We start from the raw sequence: 16,054 nt of genomic DNA on the forward strand, positions 1-16,054 counted from the left end.
CAAGAGCATTAAAATACCATTTCCAAGTTAGTGTGATTTTCAGAAACATGTTTTACAGTCATCTACTTTAATAAAATCAACACTCAACCATCTACCCACCCTGAAAACATCTGAAGTCAGGCATTATGAATAGGTAATTCATAAATAAAAAATGAAGGTTTGGACTAGAAATGTGAATTACGGTTAAATTTCTTTAGTTTTAGAGCTCGTGTCATACATTTTCCAGACATCTTCCAGCTTTGTTCCTTAGACGAATGCTTTTCAATGTTAAAATTATTGACATTCTAACATAACCTCCTCTTTCCAGAGTATGTGATGATAAGCTAAATATCAGAAAGTAATTTTCCTTTATATCAGAGTGTAACTTTATAGATACCATACTTGGTACCTTGATTTAAGTTAATTTAGCTAGACTCTAGACACTGGGAAAAGGAGAATGAACAGAAACAATCCTGCACCCAAGAGACTTTACTTTAAGTGGAATCATTTTCCATGTGATCTGGCACCTAAGAACCCCTTAAAGCAGGGATAATTCCAAGTTTACTTCATTGTTGTTTACCAGTATTGGAGAAATGCAGTAATGCTGAGTTGGAGATAAGCAGAAATGTTAAGGAAAGGAGTAAAGAGAAACACTACCTGCCCTTGGAAATGTTGGGGTACAGTTAGATGTTTAAGTTTAAACACTGTAGGCAATGGCTATTTGGAACAAACCTTGTAATCTTTAAATTTGGTAAGAAACAGAGTAGGTTCTGTCACTATAGCTGATTAATTAGCTGTCTTAGATTGTTTTGAGAGTGAGAACAAGTAAGTAAAAATTATATTTCTTACCACCATCAGTTATACACACATACATACATAGTTACACATGAACACAAACACATACATGTACAAACATATATAAACATACAGGTACACATGAACACATACTCACACCCATACATGCTTGTGCGCAGGTGCGCGTGCACACACACACACATACATACATAGATACACATGAATACAAACACATACATGTATAAACATATGTACAAACATATATAAACATACAAGTACACATGAACACATACTCACACCCATACATGCATGTGCGCAGGTGCACACACACACACACACACACATACATACACACACACACACACACAAACTTAACTGTTTTTTTTTAGTGCAGCAAACTTTATTGATGGTATTCAAGAGAGTAGGGAGGGCTCTCCAGGCCCCTCCTGTTATTATGGGCTTCTGGGATGAAATTGTGAGGGACATGTCCAGTGTTGGGAGATGAATTGAGACAGGGACTCCTCAGCAACCAAGGACCTCTCTCTTGCTCTTAGTATACTTGCTGGGGTGGGTGGTCTAGGGCTTCTTACTCCTTGAAGGCCATGTAGGCCATGAGGTTCACCACCATGCTACTTTAGCCATATTCATTGTCATATCAGGGAATGAACTTTTTACAAAGTTGTCATTGAGAGCAATGGCAGTCCCAACATCAAAGGTGGAAGAGTGGGATGCTGTTGAAGTCTCAGGAGACAATCTGGTCCTCAATGTAGCCCAGTATGCCCATTTAGTGGGCCCTGAGATGCTTGCTTCACCACCTTTTTGAAGTCATCATACTTGGCAGGTTTCTCCAGGCAGTGTGCCATATCCACAACAGATACAATGGAGCATGGAAGAACATGCTAGTGAGCTCCCCCTTCATCTCTGGGATGATCTTGTCCACAGCCTTTATAGCACCAGTGGATGCAGTGATGATGCTTTGGGCAGCCCCATGGCCATCATGCCATAGCTTTCCAGAGGGATCATCCACAGTCTTCTGAGTGGCAGTGATGGCATGGACCATGGTCATAAGCCCATCCATGATGCCAAAGTTGTCATGGATGACCTTGGCCAGGGGTCTAAGGAGTTGGTGGTGCAAGACGCATTGTTGACAATCTTGAGTGAGTTATCATATTTCTCATTGTTCACACTCAACACAAATAATAGGGACATCGGCAGAAGAGGTTGAGATGATGACAATTTTGGCCCCACTCTTCAAATGGGCCCAGCATCTTGTCCACTTGGTGAAGACACCAGTAGAATCCATGACATACTCAGCACCAGAATCACCCCATTTAATGTTAGCAGAATCTTGCTCCTGGAACATGGTGATGGGCTTCTCATTGATGACAAGCTTCCCATTCTCTGCCTTGACTGTGCGGTTAAATTTACCATGGGTGGAGTCATAATAGAGCATGTAGACTATGTAGTTGAGGTCAATAAAGGGATCCTTGATGGCATCAATCTCCACTTTGCCAGATGCAGAACAGAAGGGATCCCTGACAACTAGGCACCCAGTATAGCCAAATCCATTCACACCAACCTTCACCATCTTGTCTATGAGATGAGTCTGGCATTGTACAAGAATAAACTACTATATAGCTTAGTCATACTAGCCCTTTTTGTCCTGGGAATACTTTTATTCCTGCCCATTGTGTTAAAACTTGTCTTAACAGTTGGCAGCCAAAGTACATGACTTGTAATTGAAAATGGACCCCTAAACAGAATTATTAATTTAACAGGCTGGCAAGCCAAGGGCAGGTAAGAGTGTGCACAGAGCCTTAACAACCTAAGACAGAAGTGCATTACTTTTGATAATGCATATTCCACGATGGATAAAAAAGGCATTCTTGTCAGAATGACCTAAGACAGGCCCAGTCTTGTTTATAAAATAAAAAAGGGGGAGATGTGGAGAGCTTTTGGGGCTGCTTGGGAGGAATCTGACAGTAGCCAAGGACAAGGAAAGGGGATGCTTAGCAGGAATCTGACATTAGGCTAGAAAACAGATGTAGGCTTCAGGAATGAAAATGACTTTGGGCTAGGTCAGAGAAGTAGGCTCAGATATTTTGGTCATAATGATAGCCCTTAGAAACAGTGACCGCAGAAGTGATCACAGGACTTTGTTTATTGCTTTGCTTGTTCTTTGACTATTTGTGTATATTGTTTTGCTTGTTTCTTGACTATTTCATCTATTATATTGCTAGCTCCTCAACCTAGAACTAACCTTAATACTTGCTTGTGATTAAAATGCTATAAAAGCAAATAGGAGGAGGAGGATGGGATAAGGGGTTTCTGGGTGGGGAAATGGGGAAAAAGGAAAACATCTGAAATGTAAATAAATAAAATATCCAGACCAAAAAGAAGATGTGACTGTCTCTGAGACTGGGAGGAACAGAGAGCCAATTAACTGTTTTAAAATGGTATAGGTTCTCATGTTATATTTTCAAATATTTTTGTGATATAAATTTTATAACAAATTAATTATAAAAGTTATGTCAAAATACAATAGTGGACTCTGTCATACAGATAAAAAATAATGTAACAAGGAGCATAGAGAAATGTGGTAGTTATGCAATAAAATGTTCTTATTTTTTAAGTAAATATTGAATGATTCTGGAATAAATGCATTTAATATCTGAACTTCTTTTGGGTATAAGTGGTCTGTCTGTGTCTGTCTCTGTCAGCTGCTTGTTGAGCCTGTCAGAGGACTACCATGCTAGGCTTCTGTCTGTAAGCATACAATAGCAACAGTAATAGTGTCAAGCCTTGTAGCTTCCCCTAGAGATGGATCCCAAGTTAGGCTAGTCAATGGACCACCTTCACCCCAGTCTTTTCTTCATTTTTCTCCCTGCAATTCTTTTAGACAGGAACAATTCTGGGTCAGAGTTTTTGACTATGGGATGGCAACCTCATCCCTCCACTTGATACCCTGTCTTTATCCTGGAGTTGGACTCTACAAGTTTCCTCTCCCCACTGTTGTGAATTTCATATAAAGTCCATCCCTTTGAGTCCTGAAATTCTCTTATGTCCCAGGTCTCTGGTGATTTCTAGAGGGTCTCCTTCCCTCCCACCTCCTGAGGTTGCATATTTTCATTTTTTCTGCTGGCCCTCAGGGGTTATCTCCTGTCCCCTACCTTCTACCTGATCATGTTCCCCTTCCCCCTACTTCTCCCCATCCAACACAGAACCCTCCCTCCCTCTACTCTCCTTGATTATTTTCTTTTCCCTTCCAAAAGGGATTGGAGCATCTCCACTTGTGCTCTTCTACTTTTTAAGCTTCTTGAGCTCTCTTGTTTTTTATTTTAGATATTCTGTACTTTTCTTGGCTAATATCCAGTGATTAGTGAGGACAAACTATGCATGTCTTTAGGATTTGAGTTACATAACTCAGAATGATATATTCTGGTTCTATCCATTTGCTTGCAAAAGTCATGATCACAAAGTCCTCATTCTAAAACGTCTACAAATTCAACACAATCCTCATAAAAATTCCAGCCCAATTCATATGGAGAGAGCAAAAAACTCAGGATAAGGAAAACAATTAACAATAAAAGAACTTCTGGGGGAATCACCATCCCTGACCTCAAGCTGTACTATGGAGCAATAGTGATAAAAATGCATTTTATTGGTACAGAGACAGAGAGGTCAAGGAAAGGAATAGAATTGAAGACCCAGAAATAAACCTATACACTTATGGACACTTGGTCTCTGACAAAAAGCCAACAATGTACAGTGGAAAAAAGAAAGCATCTTCAATAAATAGCACTGGTCTAATTGGCAGTCAGCAGGTAAAAAAAAATGAAAATAGATCCATATTTGTCAACTCTCACAAAGCACAAGCCAAAGTGAATCAAGGACCTCAACATACAACCAGATACAACGAATCTAATAGAAGAGAAAGTGGGAAAGAGCCTCAACCTCATGGGTGGGGTGGGGAAATATTTTCTAAACAGAACTCCAATGGCTCAGGCTCTAAGACCAAAAACTGATAAATGGTACTTCATGAAATGGAAAAGCTTCTGTAACTCAAAGGACATAGTCAATAGGACAAACTAATGATCTACATATTGGAAAATAAATCTTCACTAACCCCATATCCAATAGAGGGCTAATATCCAAAATATATAAAGAACTCAAGAAGCTAACCTCCAAAAAAAAAAAAAACAAACAAACAACAAAAAAAAACAAAACAAACCCAAACAACGCAATCAAAAAATGGGGTATAGAACTAAACAGAATTCTCAAATGGCCGAGAAACACCTAAAGAAATGTTCAAAGTCCTTAGTCATCAGGGAAATGCAAATCAAAACTACCCTGAGATTCCTAGAGCCCTCCTTACATCAATCAGAATGAGTAAGATAAAACAATGTGGAGAAAGAAAAACACTCCTCCATTGCTGGTGGGATTGAAAAGTGGTTCATCCACTCTGGTAATCAATCAAGAGGATCCTTAGAAAATTGAAAATAGATCCACCTGAAGATCCAGCTATACCATTCTTGGCCATTTACCCAAAAGATGCCCCACCATACAACAGAGACACATGATCCACTATATTCATAGTGGCCTTATATTTAATGACCAGAAACAGTGTTTTAGCTTCCCTAGGGAAGAGCACAACAATTGCTTATACAATACTTAATCATTATTCCTGAAAAACATACATACGAAGTACACTGTTCCACTGTTCATACTGTGTAGGTTATATTTAGGAATGTATGTGTATATGTGTGTGTGTTTGTATGTGTATGTATGTATGTATGTATGTATGCATGTGTGTATGTGTGTGTGTGTTTGTTTATTTACATAACAAAAGTTAATAAAAAAGAGGCTATAAATTTGAAAGAGAGCAAGTATGGGTATACAGGAAGGTCTGAAATAAAGAAATTGAAGACTAAAGTAAAATAGTAATAATATCAAAGGCTAAAAGCAATTGTTTAAGGAAAATAAGGATGACCACTGGAAGCAAGTCTAAAGACGGTGTGGAGTTACAGAAAAGAAGCACCATGTAAAAACATGAGACATATTTGATATTTAAAGAAAATTCATAAATTAGTAGAGGTTAGACTACTTGCCCAATTTATATGTATAAGAAAAGAAATAACAACAAAAGTTGCTTTTATTAGAGTAATGGAGTGAATAGGTGAAGGCACTGAGCAAGGGCAAACTAAGTGATTCTGTGAAGTTTCATAAAATTTTAAATAAAGAGGCAATTGGCCAGAGAAATAGGAAATTGGCTGTGATATTGACAAATACTACTGTCTTATTAAATGAATCCCCCCCCCCAAAAAAAAAGATTACTAGTGAGATTCTGATATACTCATACCTTGGGGCCTTTCTCTGTCATCATCAGAAAAGCTTCCTCTTGCAGCAGATGGGAACAAATAGAAAGACTCATAACCAGATACTATGCAGGGCCTTTGGAGAATGGAATCCTAAATGGGATATCTCCATCTAATCTCTCTACTCAGAGCTGAAGAACTGTGCAGAAGAAGAGGCAAGAAAGAGGATAAGAGTCAGAGGGAAGGAAACAGTGTTCTAGTCACAGCGGGCTGAAGAAAAATATGAACTCATAGCAGCTGAACCAGTGGGCACCAGATGGGGGTCCTAGAGCTGCAAGAAGAAATGAACATGTGTATCCACCTCAAACGCAGAAGTGATCTCCAATTGATAAAACACTTTGCAAATCAAAATCTGATCTCTTTCAAAAGAATATCACTGGGGAAGCAAATCACTCCTAAGGGTAGGGTAAATGTCAAGCAGTAGATAGTAAACAGAAAAGTCCCTCAAAGGCATCTTTAGAGGTTTCTTATCTCATGAAGTCATGTCATAACTTTTGATTACTGCTGTTGTTGTCGTCAACAAATATGGTTTTTATTTATCTTTTATCCTCACATTTTAACCCTAATGTTCCTTTGTATCTATAATGGCTTCCAGTTTCTATTTTATATGATACACCTGAATGTGAAAATGAATGGGTCTCTGCATCTGTTTCTGTTCCCTGTGCTTTTTCGCGGACACTCATCCTTCCTTCTGTTTGTTTGTATTGTCCTGGTCCAATTTTTTTGTTTTTGTTTTATATCATCATATTTTATCTTATTATTAATCCTTAGGTGTTTATTTGTTTTCTGAGAGGCTGGGAGGGAAAAGGAAGGGAGAGTGAATTTGGATGAAAAAGAAAGTAGGGAAGAAATTGGAGAAGTTCCCTTAGGGAGGAGAAAGAGTAATCAGGAAAAATCTTATGGAAAAAATCTATTTTTAATAAAAGAAAAGTTAGTTCTTCCTCTTTCATTTTTAAAAGTAGAGATTGTGCACAAGGAAATCAAGGTTTAAGGTTACATGGTAAGTTATAGTCTGGGGCAAAATTTTAAATTCTGCTTGATATGATTTCAAATGTTTCAGCCTTCTCAAAACTGATTGTTTATTATGCTGTTAGTTCATGATTATTACTTCATATAAATTTTCACATCATTGTCATTGACATCCTGCTAATATTTAACTGATATTTCATACATATTTTCATAATACTATTAAAGCATTCAAATTATCTCATAATAAAAATGAGTTCCCATCCTTCAGGGAGACATGTGTGATAGTTGATTTTAGAAAGAGACTTAATTAAGCCTTAATTGTAACAGTAAGATTGCAAGAGCTGTTTAAATTCAACCAGTGTTTATCTAGAGAGACATGGGAAACAGTAAGTTTCACTAAAGGAGTATTTGTACAAAATTGCTGAATTCTGTAGAGTTTTACAAAATGGTTTTCCCATGTTTAATACTGATTAAGAAATTTCAGACAATTAACAAGGATTGTAAAGAGTTTTTTTTTTCTCTTTTGAAAAGTGTGCACTATGGATGATGGCATTTTTTTGATGTGGAAAGTTTTCAATGAGTTAGTATTACAGAATGACAGATAAAAAATGGTACATACAAAGAATTGCCATTGAAATGTTGGATAGTATCTCTATGTATTCATGTGCTAATGATGTTTAAGACATTGTTGTTTATGAGATATGTCATATCTTTCAGCAGAGGAAGTAATGTGCTTACCTTACAAGTATGAAGATCTAAGTTGCAATGCGGGTCCACTGTCCCACATTGCATCCCTAGGACCCCCACACAAAATCCAATCATAATGCCTTACATTTGTTACCCTAGTACCGGATAGAGAAAGACAGTAATTCAGACGGTTCCATGGACATCCTATCCCTTCTGCTAATTGATATCAGTGAAAGACATGGTTCAAAAATTTAAGTAGACATTGCCTGATGAATGGGTCTTGAGGTTGTACTCTCATGTCCATGTTAATAAACTCATGCAAACACATACACACACACACACACGCACACACATAAGTGTGCGGGTGTCCATATCTTGGAGAGCAATTGGGGAATCATATGAATACAGTATTTCCAGTACATGCTACTCTACTTCCATCAAATTTCAAACCTTGAACATAAAATTAAAGAATAATGTCAGATCTCTGTGACTTGTGTAGATAAGAGGTCAAGCTTGGTTCAGGTGTCACTCATTCCTTGGGAGCTCCAAACACTGGTCATATCCACTCTGCATTTTGTGAGCAATCTGGACAGTGAAGCCAGTCTGTAAATAATAACTGACAGAGAAGCACAGTGCCATAAATTCATCAGCGTATGACTAAGGCTCACTGGCTCACACTTATGTGGAGTTACTACCACAGAAGTGCATCGGGGAGTAGGTGGGGCTACTTTCAACTTTTTTTCTTGTTTATTCTTTAAGAAAGATTGAACCAAACATATTTTATCTCTTTCACAATTTATAATTAACTGGATATTTAAATATTGTGAAATACAATTTTAATAAGTAACATTTTAATAGTGATATAGTGAGAAACAGAAGAAAGAAGTCATTGGCTGAGAAATTAAATGGCTCCTAATATCAGACAGATATATCCGTCAGTGAGTGCTTTGTTCAATACACATCAGAGAAGGTTCTTCTCCAAGTAGTTGGGAATTTAAAAGAGAAAACTTAACTGTGCAGTATGGATGAAGTAAAATACTTTGGAGCATTCAGCCTAAATGCAATGTGTTCATAATCCCTACTTTCAGTACTCAGGAATCAGTGCAAAGGTGAGGTAGCAAGATTGGTAAGGATCAGAGGGGATGAATAGCATCATCTGGACAGAACAGCATGAATGCAATATAAATTCACAGAGATTGTAGCAGCAAGCACAAGATATGCACAGGGTTGGAGAACCGAGAGGAGAAATTGGACGTGAGGTTCAACCCCTAACCAAGAAGCTATATTCAATTGATAGCCATTGGCAGTAGTTTTCTACCCAAGTCTCATTGGATATATCAACCACACTCTGGGGCAGGCCTCTTGCCTAGAAGTAGATGACCAAAATATAGAAAACTCTACGGTACTGTTGAGTTAACTGTGCTATCTCAGCATTTCTGTCTTCTTGGTCTTTCACTTGTTTTACTTTCTTTTTGTGCTTTTGTGGATACTTTTGTATTTCCTGTTCTTTTTGCTTATGTTCTTGTTCAATTTATTTTTTTAAAAAAAGTTTAATGGAGAGAAAGAGAAGAGACAGAAATACACACACACACATGCAGAGAGAGAGAGGAGAGAGAGAGAGAGAGAGAGAGAGAGAGAGAGAGAGAGAGAGAGAGGAGGGAGGGAGGGAGGAGAATGGGAGGTAGTATGTGGGGCATATCTGGGGAGAATTGGGGGGATATGAAAAGCATGTTGAAATTTTGTTGTATAAAGTAATATCAAAGAAAAGAAAGCAAAAGGTCCTGGCTCCACTCATGCTCTCTCTAAGCAAGCTATGAGCACTTAAGAGCTGTTCTACCCACTTCTTTCTGACACCATCTGGTCAAACTATCCAAAGCTGTTTGTCCCTTAAAACTCAATAGTCCCAATTCATTAAGTTAAAATAAAACTTTCACTTTATTCAGGCATAGATTCATATGCAAATGAACTGAAAGAAGAAATAAAAATATTTTCACAGTAGTTAAGGGGTAAACATAACCCAAGTATTCATTAAGAAACAGAGTAAGTGCACTTGATGCATTGCCAGCTTTCTATTATTACAACAAAGCTCAGATAAAAATCACTTTATAAGAAGGAAAGAGGTTTGTGTTGGCTTGTGACATTGAGAGTCACTTGCCTACAGGAGCCTGGTATGACTGCCCTGAGAGGCTCTGCCAGAGCCTGACAAACACAGACGTTGATGCTCATAGCCAATCATCAAACTAGGCACAGTGACCCCAATGGAGGAGTTAGGTGAAGGACTGAAGAACCTGAAGGAGTTCGCAATTCTATAGGAAGAACAACAGTGTCAACCAACCATACTCCTCAGAGCTTCCTGGGACTAAACCACCAACCAAAGAGTACACATGGAGAGGCTCATGGCTCCAACTTCATATGTAGCAGAGGATGGCCTTAGAGAACATCAATGTTAGGGAGGCTGTTGGTCCCGTGAAGGCTTGATATTCCAGTATGGGTGAATTCTAGGGCGTTAATGGATGGCAGGAGTGGGTGAATGGGTGGGGGAGCACCCTCATAGAACCAGGGGTGAAGGGAAGGGGCATAGGGGTTTTTGAAGGGGAAATTGGGAAAGGGGATAACATTAGAAATGTAAATAAATAAAATAACAAAGAAAAAAGACAAAAGAAAGTTTCATAATGAAGAAATTCAAAACAAAAGAAGTGTTATTCCATGATTGCTTAGTATCTGCTTCAGACCTATAGTGAAGGCTGATATCATGGTGGGAGTTGGTGATCAGAAAAGTGTATATCTCATGATATCCAGGAAGCAATGAGAGAGATAGAAGAGGAGATTCCAGGCTCCAATTGTCCCTTTCTAAGGGTCATTATAAACGACCTCACTTCCTTTTCTTTTCATTTCCAAAATGTTGAACCACCTCCCAATCATTCAATGACTGGGACTCTAAGCCTTTGGAACATTTAATTTTAAAGATCATCTGTATTCCCCCTGAATACCCACACTCCAGTGTCATCCCCTTCCCCACATTCTGCCTTTCTGTGTTTATAACCCCTTTCTGTGTGAATGAATTACGATTTGAGAAAAAATAAATAAATTATTTTTAAAAGATTAAAGATCAATTAATATCCAAAGAATGCCATCATAGTGGTAGTTTTTCTTTTCTATGACGAATCTTCTTTGCATTACTCCTGTGGCCAAGATAACCATTCTATTTTCACAAAACATGTCTTTTACCTCACTGAATATATACCATTGTTGTGGCACATTGTTCATAACTGTAAGGACTCCAAAGGAGTCAGAATAAAGTAAAATTTAAAACATTAAAGAAAGGAAAAGGTTTTCTCTGTAAAAAAATCATAATGCTCCATTGATATGCATGTCTTCAAAAAGTCAGAGCATGATTTTACAGACAACACAGATGTGCCCACTGATGGAACATTTCTAAGATGGAACATTTCTAAAGGCAGACTTAGAATAGGACTATAGTAGTGAATGTAATTTTATTTAGAAACCTCAGAGATTTGATCTTCTGATTAGTATCAAATCAAAAAAGAAAGCATCTTGTATACATATATATATATATATATATGTGTGTGTGTGTGTGTGTGTGTGTGTGTGTGTTATGAATACAAAAGCACCATTGATACTTTTTCTTTTAGTAACTTTAACTTACAGCATAATTTAGCACATTCTTGGTGTATCAAAGAAATTAAATTATTCTTTTACATTTGTAGATCTGTTTATTTTATTTTAGGTATTTTTTTTTTGCCTGAATGTTTTCATATGACTACCTGGTGCCTACGGAAGACATAAAAGGGTATTCAATATCCTGTAACTGGAGTGACATATGCCTATGAGCCACTGTGATGGTTTATATATATTTGGCCCACCATTAGGAGGTGTAGCCTTGTTGGAGTAGGTGTCTCAATGAGGACATAGGCTTTAATTCCCTCATTGTAGCTGCCTGAAAGCCAGTCTTCAGCTAGCTGCCTTAGGAATAGAGGTGGAACTCTCAGCTCCACCAAGCACCAGGTCTGTTTGGATGTTGCCATGCTCCTGCCTCGATGATAATGGACTGAACCTCTGAACCTATAAACCAGCCCAAATTAAATCCCATTCTTTTAAGAGTTGTCTTGGTCATGATTTCTGTTCACAGCAATAAAACCCTAACCAAGAGAGCCACCATATGTACTCTGGAAGAGCATCTAGTTCTCCTGAACACTAAACAACATCTCCAATACCAGAATATTAAAGTCACAAAGAACATACTGGGAAACATGAATCTACATAGTGGAGCACTATATATTTTTTCTTTCCCTTAATAATATTAATATGAACCATTAGCAATTATTCTCTGTATTAATTCATGTAAGACTTTCTTGTGAATTCCAAGATGAAAATAAAAATTTGGTTATTATTTCTAAGAGGGAATGGAATTACATCAAAGAAAAATTAACAATTTATAATTTCTAGACTTTTATTCATGTTTATAAAAGAGTTTTATTAGCACCTGAAAATTGATATGCTTCATATTTATTCTAGTTGTATGTATCATGCTTGATCTCAAGTTTACTAATTCTTGTCAGTTTCTTATTGTGTTTGATAGCTTTCAAAGTATTGGTTTCATATATATTACATCCTAACCACAATTTTTCTCTTCTCTTCCCAGTGCCTCTCCCACAACTTCCCTGTGCCTCAGATGCCTCATCAATGTCCATTTACAAAAGTGTAGGCTTCTTAGGGATATCAATCAAACATGGCATATAAGTTACTATAAGACTGAACAACTCCCCTCATTCTAAGGCAGTAGGAGGTAACACAATAGGAAGAAAGAGGTCTGAAAAGCAGGCAAAAGAGTACAGAAACAGCATCTGCTCCTACTGTTAGGAGTCCCACAAGAACACCAAGCTATACAACCATAATATATGCAGAAGATCTAGGTCAGACCCATGGATGCTCCCTGGTCATAGCTTCAGTCTCTGTGAGTTCCTATGAGCCTTGGTTAGTTGGTTCTGCAGGTCCTTTTCTTGTGGTGTGTATCCTTGACCCCCTCTGGCTACGACAACCCTACCCCCACCTTGCTTTTTTTTTACAGGGTTCCCTGAGTTCTATATAATGTTTGGCTGTGTGTCTCTGTATCTATTCCAGTAAGAAGCTGGATGAAGCCACTCTGGTTACTATAATGCTAGGTTCCTGTATGAAAGTATAGCAGAATACCATTAACCATGTCAGAGCCAGGTGCTCACCTATGAATGGGTCTCAAGTTGTACCAGTCATTGGTTGGCCATTCCTTTAAGTTCTGTACTATCTTTACCATTGCACATCTTGTAGGCAGAACAAATTGCAAGTTGAAGTGTTTGTGGTTGAGTTGGCTTCTCAATCCCTCTACTGGAAACCTTGCCGTGTTACAGAAGGCAGTCTGTTTAGGCTCCATATCTCCAATAGCTAGTGTTGCCTTCAGAGATTCCTGGGATATTCTATTACCCTAGGTTTCTAGCTCATCCCAGAGATGGCCTCCAATTTCAATTGTCACTCCCAGTATGGTCTTCTCTATCCCCCTTCACCGAATCCCTCTTGTTTCCATCCCCACTCCCATGCCTTTCCTGTCTTTTCCACTCATGATATCTATTCTAATAAAAACCACATGGTATTTTCACAAAAACAGAAGGGTTGATCAATGGAATCAAATGGAAGACCCAGAAGGCAATCCACACACCTATGGACACTTGATTTTTTTACAATGATGCAAAACTATGCAATGGAATAGAGACAGCATCTTCAGCAGATGGTGCTGGTCAAATTGGATAACCTCATGTAGAGGAATGAAAATAGACCTGTATCTACCATTCTACACAAAACTCAAGTCCAAGTGGATCAAAGATCTTAATGTGAAACTAGATATACCTACTCGATAGAAAAAAAATCTAATAGACCTAAATTCATTGACACAAGAGAGAACTATGAATCAGAACATCATTAGATCAGATACTAAGGTCAAAAATTAATAAATGGTACCTCATGAAACTAAAAAGCTTCTGTAAGGGAAAGGACATCATCAATAGGACAAATGATAGCCTAAAGAGTGAGAAAAGATCTTCAACAACCCCATATATGACAGAGGGCAGATATGAAAAATATATAAAGAACTAAAAAAATTCTAGACAGAAGAATCTATAATGGCTATGAACTACTCAACTCCCTAGCCATCAGGAAATGCAAAACAAAATGACTGAGATTCCATCGTACACCTGTCAGAATAGCTACAGTAAAAACCCAAGGGACAACACATGTTTGCAAGTATATGAAGCAAGGGCAACACTCCTACATTGCGGTTAGTACTGTAAAGCAACTTTGCTATACAACTTTGCTGTTCTGACAAGTGTAAGATGGAATCTCAGAGTCATTTTGATTTGCATTCCCTTGATTCCTAAGAATACTGAATGTTTCTTAAAGTGTCTCTTGTCCATTTGAAAATCCTCTGTTGAAAATTCTTTGTTTAGATTCACCCTTCCCCAATTATTTAATTGTATTATTTGTTTTTTTTGATGTCCAGTTTCTTAAGTTCCTATATATTTTGGATATTAGCCCCCTGTCAGATGTGACGTTGGTGAAATCCTTTACCTATTCTGTAGGCTACCATTTTGTCTTATTAACAGTGTGCCTTGTCTTACAGAAACCTTTCTGTAGTGTAAATGAGGTTACATTTATTAATTGCTGGTTTAATGTATACATTATTGGTGCCCAAGCTATAGTGATGAAAACTGCATGATACTGGCACAAAAACAGGTTGATTAATGGAATCAAATTAAAGACCCAGAAGTAATTATAGACACCTATGGATACTTGACTTTGGGTAAAGATACCAAAATATACAATTGGTGGAAAAAGCATCATTAATAAATGATGCTGGTCTAAATGATTGTCAGCATGTAGAAGAACACAAATAGATCCTTATAATCACTCTGCACAATACTCAGACTCCCAGTGGATCAAAGACCTCAACATAAAACCAGTTACACTGAGAGAAGAGAAAGTAGGGAATGGACTTGCGTGTATTGATCCAGAAGACATATTCATGAATAGTCATCCTGTCTATTTTTTGTAAATATTTTTCTGTTCTGTTGCTCATTCTGAAAATATATATTAGATGAAAAACCAATATAAGTAATGTTTTATATAGGCCAGTAAGATGTCTTGGAAGGTAAAGATGTTAGTGCTAAGCCTGATAACCTGAGCTCAATTTTTAAAACCCATATGATACATGATATAAGAGATATCCATAAGTTATCCTCTGCCCACTACATGTGTCATGTACAGTCATAAACACACATACACATATGCATATACAATCAATATAATACAAGGGATTCCATTAAAGGTTCTATTCTGGAAAATATGAGGAAATTACTTAAATACTTTTGAAATATTTACATGGATGAATAATTACCTAAGAGTTGGTAGGTGTGCTTCAAAAATTTGCAGGGATACTTTTTTAAAATTTTTTTTATTGGATGTTTTATTTACATTTCATATGTTGTCCCCTTACCCCATCCCCCACCCACCCAGGAACCCCCAATCCCCTCACCCTTCCTCCTTCTTCTCTGTGGATGTAACCTCTATCTACCCCCCCCACTCCCGCCTCCCCCCCCCCAAAAAATTCCCCCCCCCGGGGGCCCCCAGCCTTCATGAGGTCAAGGTTCTCTTCTTCCACCTATGCCCAGAAGGGCCCTCCACTCTTAGGTATTCAGCTAAAGCCCTGGATCCCTCCCTAAGTGCTCCCAGGCTGGTGGTTTAGACCCTGGGAGCTGTGGTTGGTAGGTATTGTTGCTCTCCTCATGGTGCCACAAACCCTTTCAGCTTCTTCAGTCTTCACTCTAATTCCTCCATTGAGAACCCCATTATCAGTTCAATGGCTAGTTGTGAGCATCTGCCTCTGAATATGTCAGACTCTTGAAGACCTCTGAGGAGACATCCATATCAGGCTCTTATCAGCATGCACTTCCTGACTTCCACATCAGCATCTACCTTTGGTGACTGCACATGGGATGTGTGCGGGGCGCGCGCATGTAGTCTCGCCGGCGAAACCATACACACACACGAACACACACACACACTAGAATCCTTCCGTAGAAACACGTTTATTCCCATAAACCAAAATGGTGGTAGAAGAAAACCAAGAAGACCAAGAAGGCGTGGGAAAGCACTGCTTATATACCCCAGAGCGGGGTATTCACCCCCTGATTGGCTGCTTACTC

The 16,054-nt window shown here is 38.2% G+C and overlaps 1 pseudogene; it reads right to left on the reverse strand.

Annotated features, from left to right (window-relative positions):
- Positions 1 to 1,360: 1,360 nt before the first annotated feature.
- LOC114613132 lies at positions 1,361 to 2,362 on the reverse strand (annotated as a pseudogene).
- Between the last annotated feature and the right edge of the window lie 13,692 nt (positions 2,363 to 16,054).

Source organism: Grammomys surdaster, unplaced genomic scaffold (assembly GCF_004785775.1).
Source record: "Grammomys surdaster isolate TR1022 unplaced genomic scaffold, NIH_TR_1.0 126189, whole genome shotgun sequence".
Classification (NCBI taxonomy): domain Eukaryota; kingdom Metazoa; phylum Chordata; class Mammalia; order Rodentia; family Muridae; genus Grammomys; species Grammomys surdaster.